The 13,140-nt window shown below is 36.6% G+C and overlaps 1 protein-coding gene across 1 annotated transcript in view; it reads right to left on the bottom strand.

The window, feature by feature from the left end:
• LOC134791434 (protein yellow) overlaps positions 1-12,907 on the bottom strand; it is a 59,663-nt gene extending 46,756 nt beyond the window's left edge. The window contains exon 1 of the mRNA XM_063762455.1: positions 12,772-12,907. The gene's annotated coding sequence lies outside the window, so the exon portion shown is untranslated. The remainder of the gene's footprint in view (positions 1-12,771) is intronic.
• Between the last annotated feature and the right edge of the window lie 233 nt (positions 12,908-13,140).

The raw sequence follows: 13,140 nt of genomic DNA, 5'->3' as shown, positions 1-13,140 counted from the left end.
TCGCGGGCTCACTGGAAGTACGTGTGGACACGCGATGGAGCAATTTTTGCCCGCAAGGAAGATGGAGCTTCTCGCCAACGCTTGCGTACTGAATCGGATCTACTTAAAGTTTTTGGCCATTATCAGTGTTAGTTCTACATATCGCATTCGACTGGCGTCATGTTACTATGCTTAAAATGTATATTATGAACAATAAGTATGTACAACTAAGCATCTCTTATACCATACAATTTAAGTTTATAAAAAAATCGTTGCTCAGTATGGGGCTGTTAAATCCAGGTTCGCTTGGCACACGCCATGACGAATTCTTAGTAGCTATGGAACGTCATTCAGTAGATATCATGGCTATTAATGAGACGTGGCTTCGGGAGGGCGAGGAGGCGCGCGCGCCCGCGCCGCCCGGCTACCGGCTGCGGCACACGCCACGACCGGCGGGCGGGCGCACGCGCGGCGGCGGCGTCGGGTTCTACCTCAAGCGCGGCATAAACGCGCGCCTGCTCGCGCACCCGCTAGCGCCTTCTATTGAACAAATGTGGCTAAGTATTACTGTTAATGGAATTAAGGTAGCTATTGGCACCGCATACAGGCCGCCGTGGCAAAATCCAGACATTTTTATCAGCGCTCTAAGTGACTCGGTTGCTCATTTTTCTTCTTTCGACCATATTGTCCTATTGGGAGATTTTAACATAGATATGTCTAAGCAGCAAGATTCAAATACTAAAAAATTAAGCGATTTTTTATATTGTCACAATCTGAATCAATATATAAATCAATCCACCCATTTTACAGAGCATAGTGAAACATTGATTGATGTTATTTGTTCTAGCCTTAAAATTTCCGATATATGTGTAAATTTTATTCCAGATCTAAGTAGTCATGCGTTTATATCGTGCAAAGTGAACATAACTAAGGCTAAATATCCACCAAACTGTATAATATACCGTCCAATTAAAGACATAGATCTAGATAGTTTTAATTCTGATATTAATAATATAAAATGGGAAAATGTTATATCAAACGATGTTAATCATTCCGTAATTACTTTTAACGCATTTTTGCTGAATTTGTTTGACCGATATGCACCTTTAAAACGCATTGTATTCAAAGACTGCTCGTTTCCATGGATTACATATACCATTAAAAAATTAATGACAAAACGGGACGAAGCATATGCAAAGTACAGACATAGTGGCCTAGATACTCACAAAATATATTATAAAGACATGAAAAAGGTAGTTATTGATGCCATATACAAAGAGAAATCTGCATATTTCAATAAGTACATTACCTCTCAAATAAAAGATCCTCGCGCTTTATGGAAACACGTTAAAAAAAACATAGCTGACTTTAATAAAAAAGATTCTGAAATACCACAACACTTATTAGACCCCAATGGCATAAATGACTTCTTTCTTGATGTTCCTGGCGAAAACAAAACTAGAATATCTAACTTAACATATTACGAATTCAATAGACACAGCGATGCACACTTTAAACTTAAGCCAGTAACAGAAACCACCATTGATAAAATAATACGCTCCATTAGCACCCAGGCCCAGGGAAATGATAATATATCACTCGATATGTTATTAATGACCTTACCACGCACATTGTCTACTATTACAGCTATTATTAACCAGTCGATTGAAACAGGCGTTTTCCCTGGAGCCTGGAAAAGTGCTGTGATAAGACCCATCCCTAAAGTTACTTCACCAACTAATTTCAAAGATCTACGTCCCATAAGTATTCTCCCTCTCATGTCTAAAATATTAGAGAAAACAATATGTATGCAATTAGTAGAATACCTCGAAGGACAAAATATTCTCCCCTCCAATCAATCAGGTTTTCGAAAAAAACACAGCACAACAACTGCGCTTCTTGATGTTGTCGATGACATTCTCACTGCCCAAGATGGCGGAAAAGCCTCAATTCTTGTTTTACTTGACTTCTCGCGCGCTTTTGATACGATCAATGTTACTTTATTGCTATCCAAATTAACGTACTATGGATTTGACCCTAAAGCGGTAAATTGGTTTGCTTCTTATCTTGGTGAGCGCACCCAAAGGGTAGAATTACGCAACTCACAGGGCGTTTCAATGTTCTCAGAAAAGTCTATAGTCACCAGAGGCGTTCCCCAGGGATCAATTCTGGGCCCTATTTTATTTTTACTATACAGCGCAGATATAACCCACAACATCAGTCACTGTAAATATCACCTATACGCAGATGACCTACAAATATATACCTCTTTCAAGCCTGAAGACACTCACTCAGCTGTAGAAAAAATTAATCAAGATCTTAGTCAGATAGCAGTCTGGTCTGAACAAAATAGTTTAGTTTTAAATCCTCTAAAATCAAAGTTCATAGTAATCGGTTCAAAATTTCAGATAGTAAATACCACATCTCGCAATCCGCAGGTCCATATTTTAAACGAGAGCATAGCTCGCGTAACTGAGACTAGGAATCTTGGGGTACTGATAGACGAAAGGCTACAATTCGAAAAACACGTCCTAGAGAATACTCGAAATTGTTTTTATCGCCTTACAGTTTTATATAAGATCCGTGATCACCTTAACATAGACATGCGTATTAAGCTTTGTGATTCACTTATCCTGTCAAAACTCAATTATGCTGATACAGTAATTGGAGAGTGCCTATTATCGCGTACAAAAATGCAAATACAAAGACTACAAAATGCCTGCGCCAGATTTTGCTTTCCTATACCAAAGCGCGCTCATATTACACCATTCATAAATCACAGTAGACTGCTTAAAATGGAGGCACGTAGAACGCTACATCTTGCTACTTTATTATTTGGAATAATAGATAGCAAAACACCCTCGTATCTTTTTAACAAACTTACATTTTCTCAAATGCTTGAAAGACATGCCTCCCGCCTTATCTGCCCGAGACACAGTTCGGCTAGCTTTCGTGGTAGCTTCCGGTACGCTGCCACGCGATGCTGGAATAATATTCCTCCGCCAATAAGAAACGCAGCATCACTTTATTCATTTAAAAACAAGTTAAAACATCATCTTATTACACATCAAATTTCTCACTCCTAGTCGCCTGTGTCTCTTTATTTATCATTTAAATAAATATTTTTTTTAAGTTGCATAAACATTCCTCATTCATCTCTGTTTCCATACTAAGTACCTGTTTTTAAAAGAATTCTGATTCTGTTTTTATGCCGGCCATTGTAATTTTATAATACTACCTGATTGTTTTTTATATGTTTTAGTATGTTTAACTTAGTAATGTTTTATTTCTTATTTTATAAGTTTAAGGGTCCACTGAAAATCAGCGTCGTTGCACTAAGTGCTCCGACATATGCTGAGTGGTATCCTCTTTGAGACAACCAATTGCATAACTATATCACATGCTTGTCATCTATTAATTTTAAGATTGTGTTGTTTCAAATAAATTATTTTCATTTCATTTCATTTCATTTCAACTACGCGTACCTGGCAAAATGCGAGTCGCACGATTTTAAGATGTTTACCATGATGCCATGATGTGAAGCGGATCGTTGAGGCACGCGTAAACTTTATGATAGTGGCAAAATACATGGATATATATAAAGCCAATCTCCTTTTTTTGGGAAAAAAATACAGTTCAATTCTACTCCTCTTTAAACCGTGTAGGTACGTGTAGGACCAAATAATGCATAATTCTTGTACTTAATACTGAAGATAAAGATTTATTACAACACTATTAAATAAATATAAAACATTAAATTAGCTTAAAAATAATAATACAAACTATCTCTAAACTAAATAAACTTAAAATGTATATTTCTGATGTGTTCCGTAATTTCCTTAGATAGGCACTGTACTGTAGGACTTTAGTCTGTATATTATGTTGCACTTTTTCGATTATAATAGCAGTTCGTGAAAGGGCATTCATCACTGATAACCTGACCTTTACATTTTTAAAAGTTGTTTTGTCCAGATATTCGGTTGCATAAAAACAAAACAACGCACGGCGAAGGTAATCTACTTCTTATCATGCAGACAATAAATGCGTAACTGATAACCTCAATAAATTGATACAGTATTATATGATATAGTATCACAACAATCTTTATATATTAATTGAGTAAAAAAAAAAACAAGTTACAATATTGAAAAAAAAACGAATATTAAAGAACAAACCCAGAATATTTTTTGTCAGATTGCACGCGATTTGTAAATCGTTTTAATTGACGTCAGTCCATATTACAGTCGTTTGGCTATTTTATATTTTGGAATTAGCACTTATTAAAACGTCACTAGTACCTAGTACCTATTTTACAGAAACCTTTAATTGTCTCGTAGGTACTATACATTATCACATCAGTCAGTCACACAAACTTTTGATACTCGTAACACTACGTGAATAATATGCTCATACATAAAAATGGATTTCTAACAAATATATAATTCTCCGTACATTATGATTAAACATATCAAAATAAGTTTGAGTTTAGCTTAAAATTCGCCGTAAAAAACTCATCATATAAAAGACTTCAACGCGCAACAAGTGGAAATGCAAAAATAGTCACCACTTAGTAACAGTGCAGTTCCATAGATATGTCATTATAGACCGGGAGATAGTGACACATTTTACTGGGTCATTTGTACCAGTATGGCGGTTCGTCAGGGGTCTAAGCATGTAATGAAGGAAAGAAAAATGATGGTCATAGCGCTGGTACCGGCGGCCCAATCGCGTGGGCGTTAGTCGAACGTGTCGGATAAAATACGAGTGTCGAACGATTTGTTCCACAAAAATCCTCGTATTTTCCGATAGTCCATAAAAAAGAAGTAGGCGGTAGCGTAATGCCATACTTCTCCGGTGTGACTTACAGCCCGCCATACTGAGGCGAACACATTAATTAAAAAAAAACAATTCAACCATTTGTGCCAAGCTAATTTTTGCACAGGTGATCATCGTCGAGCAGCCATTCATGGACATCACCATGCCATACTCTTCGGACGGTTCCAAATGGCCGCCATACCGCCGCAAGGGAGTTAATTTTTTTTTTTGTTAAACGATTTGTACCAGTATTGCATTTAAATTTTTGGAAAGTATTTGATAAAATGTGACCGTTATTATAATTGCCATACTTATAGTAGGGGGATAAAGTGCTGCCATACTTGAAAAACTTATTTAATCGACACGTTTCAAAAATACGACTATGTATACGTAAAATAATTTTTTACAGCATGGCATCATCATATTCTGTTTGTTTGGATACAATTGTACCTAAAAAAATATATTTCAGATTATAACTACGGGGCGGACGACTGTGAGACTTAAGCCAAGACTTAAAACAAAAAACAATTTTTTGACGATTTGTACCAGTATGGCATTTGGATTTTTGGAAATTATATGATGCAATGTGACCATTATTATATTTGCCATACTTCTAATAGGGGGAAAAAGGGGCACCATACTTGAAAAAAAAAAAAATATTGTACACATTTGCCACCTCCTACAGGTATGGCATTATGAGATTTCCATTTATGATCACACAGAAAGTCTTGAAAAAAAATTACAAGATGGTACAAATCGTTTAGCAATAAAAAAAAAATTAACTCCTTTGCGGCGGTATGGCGGCCATTTGGAACCATCCGAAAAGTATGGCATGGTGATGTCCATGAATGGCTGCTCGACGATGATCACCTGTGCAAAAATTAGCTTGGCACAAATGATTGAATTGTTTTTTTTTTATTAATGTGTTCGCCTCAGTATGGCGGGCTGTAAGTCACACCGGAGAAGTATGGCATTACGCTACCGTCTACTTCTTTTTTATGGACTATCGAATAATACGAGGATTTTTGTGGATCAAATCGTTCGACACTCGTATTTTATCCGACACGTTCGACTAACGCCCACGCGATTGGGCCGCCGGTACCAGCGCTATGACCATCATTTTTATTTCGTTCTTTACGTACTTAGACCCCTGACGAACCGCCATACTGGTACAAATGACCCAGTAAAATGTGTCACTATCTCCCGGTCTATTAGTAAACACACCCGTCATTAGTCGCGGCACGGCACGGTAATAACGTCCTAAGAGGTACTTTAGATTTGATCTTACTACTCAATTGTTGATGTGATAAAGTACGCACGCCTTACTTAAAGCGGTAACGAGAAACGATCTAACTTTACGATATATATTTTTATCTTGATGGCTATCGAGTTTTAGCAACATGTTCTACAATCATTTGTAAGATCTTGCTCGAGTTATAGTATGTAGCATGGTATAATAATATACTCCGCCTGGTACTCCATTCCCGTCTTTTCTAGGTCACCTAACTGACACGGGCCTACGTCATCATGCGACAGCACTATATGATAATATGCGATAGCGCTATATATAGCGGCCATGTTGTTGTGACGTAGGCCCGTGTCACTCTGGGAATGGAAGACCATGTTTTATTAGACTATGGTAGTAGTTTTGGGTTGTACCGGTTTTGGGTTGAAGTCAAATAGAACTATTATATAATCTGTGGTCAAATGTTTTAGTATGATGATATGATGCAAGGATATTTATGCATAGGTACCTATGTAAAGTATTATTTATAAGTACCTATCTATCTTAAGTAGCTTCACATAACTTCACACACAGCCTTATTGAGGTTAATTGTTTGTTTTGCGTGCAGACAAGATTGATAGATAGTTGATCTCCATATTAGTTAACAACTTGTCTATGTGGGATTCTCGAATAGACATATCGATTTAATTAAATTAATTCACTGCCTCCGGATATTCCTAACTTTTAACCTCGCCAGGTGCAAAAAAAGCGAGCAATTCTCATGTCATAATTTACGCTGTTTTTATATCTTCTCACTTATTTTAAAAAGTTGGATGATACCAGGATGATACTTAGTTCAAAGGTTAAAGGTTTTTTTTGGTTCATCGATATCAAAACAATGAAATTTTAATAGTTTTAATGTTTGAAATACCATAAGCGGATGCAGTTACGCGGTATCAAAAAATAAATGGATTTTTTTGGCACTTCGTCGCACCGCTATCGATATGGTGAAATCAATGAGGTTAACAACTGAAAACGCAAGTTCTTACTGAATAGTGTAGATGTATAAATATATAAACATATATAAATACCTAAACACACCTGTCATAATCAATTATTTATTAATTTTATTTTTTGTTCAATTATATGTTGGAAACCATGCCAACATTCGTTTAAAAAAACATCTATATTTAGTAGACCCGACCAACAACAAATTTATGTCAATATCTCGTTCGTACATCTCTATCGAAGGTACATATAATACTAATGTATTAGAGCGAGCGAGGCACGTTGCGAATATAAACAAATAAACACATTTTTTACACAGATCTACCTAAGATAGTCCCACAATAAGCTCAATAAGGCTCGTGGTATGGATACATGACGACCAACATATCAAATATAGGTAATAACTGATTTTCAAAGTTCAAATTTCGCTTGAATTGGATACAGTTCTCGGCTCAACTGTGTGACCCTATAATTAGCTTCTCACACTCCGCAAGTCACCTACCGACACTATCACAACCTAAGTCATAATTATCCCTTGTTAAATGCAATAGACATTATCTTGGTATGCGATGTAGTAAGAAATAGGTAAGTTTTGGAAACACAGGCGAATAACAATAGGCGATTCTATGCATGAGAATTGTTAACGATAAACTGTTTAGGTAAGTGTCTTTTAGTATGTCTATAAGGTATTAGGTATACTCGTATGCAATTACCTATTTGAACACTTGTAAGTCTTCTAACTTTAACTTAGATGATGAATGCCAAAGGTTATTCACTGAAAGATATTTTTTATTCGAGTTGCAATTAGTTAAGCATTAACTTCGTGAATCTATGTAAGTTTTTCATGGCGAATCCAACATTTTCTTAGTTATATTATTATTTGATGACCCTAAAACAGTATCTAATTATTATTGTTTAAAGTGGGTCTCGTCACGCAGGTGTAAGAAAAAGCGGCTTAATGCGTAACTGATACAGATATTCTGGTTGATAGCCTGGCATTGATTTATCGATGCAAAACTTAATTAAGTACATTAGTTACATTAACTACTACTAAGGGGTCATCCATTAATTACGTCACACTTTAGGGGGAGGGAGGGTCAAGAAAATATGACATGTTGTGACATGGGGGAGGGGGGAGTCACAAACATTGTGATGTCACTTTAACTTCATCAGTAACCGAAAATTAATTTATATTTTTTTATTCGCTGTACAGTTAAATAATGAGATTTTGGATGTAACTTTCGTTGTGTTATAAAATTACAAATATTTATATATCAAAAATATTTTTTTATTAAAAAAATCATGCCGAGTTAATATTGTCAATTTCGTTGAAAACAAAATTGCCTAAAATGTGACGTCACACCAGGGGGGCAGGGGTTTGCAAAATGTGACCAAGTGTGACAAGGAGGGGGGGAGGGGTAAAAAAACCTAGAAATTCGTGTGACGTAATTAATGGATGATCCCTAACCTGATGTAGGATCGCTAATGAGGCATCACGACCGGGCACGACACGGCACGGATCAGCTAAAATGTTGTTTCAAACATGCCGTCGACACTGTAGACCGGGCTACCGCGAAAACCGAAATTCGCAAATTGCGGGGATCTTTCTCTTTTACTCCAATGAAGGCGTAATTAGAGTGACAGAGAAAAATGCCCTCAATTTGCGAACTTCGATTTTCGCGGCTATAGCCCTGACGTGCATTGAGATTCATGAGTAACTGTGCGCTAGGGGACCGATTTTCTGATGCAAAATACATGAACAATTTGCCTTAGGTAGCCTTTAAGGAATTTTATGTTTTCTTTATCTGAGTTTGATCTTGTATTCAGAATCAATTTAACCTTTTGAGCGCCAAAGACGGCTTATGAATGGGGAAACTCTGAAATAAAACCACGTTTAGTTTTTTACTCTTTACCTATCTGGTTGGTTTTTCGAATTTATGTAAAATTACATTAATTCAAAACTTATCCCAAATACAACCTATAGTTGCATGTTTTATACAATTAAGCAGTACTACAGTTATGTTTTAGTTTTAAACTAGTTGTAGCTTGCTTAGGTTTAATCGTGTATTAATAAGCAGTTTCTGTATAAGTTAATTCAATACATGCATGAAAATGTATTGGTGTACTGATAAAAACTTATATGAAACACTGATTTAAACTTTCACGATTAACTCAACCGTCGAATCGTTGTTGATGTCAACTTGAGCCAGTCTTCTCCGAGACCACGGGGACAACGCCGTCCTCGAAACGTCGGAGGTAAATTTTAAAATTTAAATACGCGATTAAGTCCCGAGTGCAGTTTGATAATGTTAAATACTTATATGTGTATGAATTACAAGTAATATAAATATACAATACGATTTACATGGCAAATTTTTGTAAACTATGGAATTAAATAACTTAAAACTAATTATGGGCCCTTATCTACAATTCTTTTTATCGACCAATGATGTTTATTGCTTTTAAAATCAGCCCATTTTTCTCTACATGTGGATACTACTATTGTTTTATGCAACCAGCTCCAATAATCATTGTTAATCAGTTTAATCATTCATGTTATTCATGCTAATACGCTAATTCGTATTTATAATAGGAACACGATAATATCCTACGGATTTGCACTGTTGAACTCTCACTGTTACGATGCGTTTAAATTATAGTTGCTACGCTTATTAAAGGTACATATATTGTATTATTAAGGTAGGTACGTTACGTATTAAATACCTGATTGTATTTGTGACGAGCCTTCTGCTCCTTCTTACGCAGTAAAAAAGGAGTAGGTGAGAGTGAGATGCACTTAGTTTAAACTAGATTGACCATTAGGTATTTGTCAAAGGATGTTGTAGTGACTGTCGTATTACAATACCCTTTCAAATTTCGCCATCTTTCGCTCAATTACTGTTTTTTCCTTCTCTTTCACGTGTAGTTTGTACAATAAAGACACAATTCTACAGGTTGATTCAAAAGACAGTCAATTTGAAACTGTCGGTATTTGAACACGTCCACCGATTAGCCCCCTTCGACCGAATTATATAAATATTAGAAAAAAAATTATCTCTGCTATAAAACTGAATGAACAAATGAAATGAAAACAGTATTCGTACAAGCTGGCACATATGTATAATCCATTTGGATTCAGACTCCTTTACAGTAATGCAGTCGGCAGCAATCTCGTGCGGCAATACTTCAGCTATAACGCACCTGCAGCGTTGTCTGAATCCGAATGTTAGTTATATTTAGGTCGTTACTTGAAAGTATGAAGGTTAGGTACTCACAATGGCCAAACGCCATAACATTTTTATCAAGCTTTCTTGAGTTTCTTGATGTTATAGACTCTACGATTAATGGCACATTTAGAGTTCCTTGGCTTTCAAAGGGCTAAATAGAAACCTTTAGCGCCACTTGCACCATACCACAAACCCGGTGTTAACCGGTTAAACCGTTAACCCAGTGTCAAATTGTACTGGTAACCATTGGTAACTCCAGGCTTAACCGGTTATCCCCAGGTTAGTGGGATGGTGCAAGTGGCCCTTATTGTTTTTAATTCTTTACAGATTTAATTTCTTCATCAGATTCATCAAGTCTCAAGCTAAAGATATTTTTTTTTATTGATTGACATCACTTGCAGTGCATGTCCGCTATCCGCGATATATGATGTGTCTAATCAAGATTTTTTTTTAAAGTATTAATGCAGCTCCTCTGTAAGTATAATCTTTAGTAGCTTCCTCTCTGTGATGTTCGAGCATTGTGCATGGTTGTGGCCGCATATTAGTAAACTAATAGCGAGTAAAGCCATCAGACAATGCACTATTGTTTACGACGGCGCGATCAGAATTCTCCAATTAACAGTAATTTAATGTTTACTAACAAAACATGTCAGAATTGAAGGCAACTCGTGTTAGAACTATAACAAAACAATGGATTTATAGAGGTAAACCAAATCTAAGACCTTTTCGTCAATATGTTCATGCACTGATAACTTATGTTAAGGTAAATTTTCTATGATAAAAAAAATGTCATAGGTACTAACGAAAATAATTAGGCATTCTTAGTTATAAAAATAAAACTACTTAAACTGAAATAAATGTCATTACTAAGAAAAAGTGACCAAGGCCTCCAGTTCCCCAGGCTGGAATCGAACCAGCGTCCTCTGCTATCGCGGCAGGTGCCTGTGCCATTCGGCCACCGGGCCACAGTGGCATAGGTCGAATTTTTCCAAGTAATGCACTTCTTACTGAAGGCTATGGCGCCCCCTGGCCATCCCTAAGGTAGAACAGTATGGTTCGATTTTCTGAAAATAATTTAATTTGTTCTAATACTTCTAGATAATAGTAGGTATAAAACTACTTAATAAGGATTAGGTTGTATACAGTGGTGGCCAACTATTAGAAGAACAAATTGTCGTTTTCAGGCTTACATTAATGAAGCCTAGAAAGGAAGTCCTGGCAAGTATGTACTACCTGGCCGTAGTGAAGCCATTTATACTAAGTATCCTACGCCTTAAGCATGGTACAGTGCCAACAGTACCCATAGAATGCAGTATCGCTTTTTCATTAGATAATATGAAGATGTTTTGGCTTATTTTAGCATTTCGGCTTTATTGAATTAGGTTTCTATAATTTTCAGGTGTTTGTTAACTGCCGATAAGGAATATTTGTAATAAAATTGTAACCTAATGATAACCTATTATGTGAAAACGGCTTTGATAAGTCTTAATCTTAGCGTTTTCCTAGTAACTTCCTAAAGGATAGCTATCTTAAAAATGGAAGTGGGCATTCTAATATGACTATTATTTATTTTTCAGGGACTTAACATTTTTAATTTAGGATTATTTTATTTTGTAATCACCAATTAAAGAGCAGGAACCAACATATGTTGGCCGCTGCGCTGTTTCACCATGTTGTATAAAAGTTATTGGCGCGTTTGTATTGAATTTGACCAACCCTTGTTACATAATTATAACCTATAATCCTATAAGGTGAAAAATATATTTATTTTCTTTGAAAATCTGCGAATAAGTTTTTGATCTACTAATTGACGCCTGTTCCTTATCTCTTGAAACGCCCTTGCCTGTGTATATAATTAACATCGATTAGATACAACTAATTTATTTATTTATTTATTAAACGTTATTGCAAAAAACATAAAAATATATATATAGAGTCGGATCAAGAATAGTCTGCAGCGGATTTGATAGCCCACGCAGTGCAAGTGTTATTTACACGTCATAATTTCATAGAAGTTTGACGTTTAAAATGACACTTGCACTGCGTGGGCTATCAAAATCGCTGCACACTTTTCTCGGTCTGACTCTACAAATGGCGGATTTAGTGTCTAATTCAGTGGTGGGCAAAGTACGGCCCGAGGGCCATCTGCGGCCCGCGAATGGATTTTATCCGGCCCGCCGCCGGTCCTATGAAATAATTATTATGTGGCATTGGCCCACATAATAATTATTGGCTACAATTCTGGCCCTCCACTTAAATTTTCTAAACTTTCTGCCCCCCCCCCCCCCCCCATGAAGAAAGTTTGCCCACCACTGGTCTAATTATTTCTTCCTTTTCTAAAAATAATTTGTTAAATGAAATCCTACATTAACTGCTAACTTATCCATTGTTAAAAATCTGTAAATAATTAAATCCTGACTGTAATACATAATAATTAATTACGAGGAGGTCCTAATTTTGACCTAATTTCAAAGTAAATAATGAACCTCTTATCAACTAATCAGATAAATAGCCTACCTGTAATCGACGAGCACGCGGCAACGGTCACCGGTCAGATTGATCCAATATCGAATATCGCGCGAAACCGAGCACTCAACAGCGGGCGTACGTTACGTACCACGGCGCAGACAAACTCTACTGGAAGAACAAAACACTACCTACGCTACAGAACACTCGCCCCTCTTAAAAGTAAAAGTGGTCGATGTCGATCCCGGAGGCGTGGCACCAACAACAACCGTGACTCGATTATTACGCCAAACGACGCCTTATTATCAAGGTGCGTGGCCCCAATACATAGATACCTCACGAGTCGGTCCGGAACTTCTGTCTCAAGGTCCGCTTTTGATTTTGACAAGGGCGCCTTTTCGACATGCTTCTTAAAGAGTT

This window comes from Cydia splendana, chromosome 6, assembly GCF_910591565.1.
Source record: "Cydia splendana chromosome 6, ilCydSple1.2, whole genome shotgun sequence".
Classification (NCBI taxonomy): Eukaryota; Metazoa; Arthropoda; class Insecta; order Lepidoptera; family Tortricidae; genus Cydia; species Cydia splendana.
This window is presented reverse-complemented; position numbering and strand designations above follow the sequence as displayed.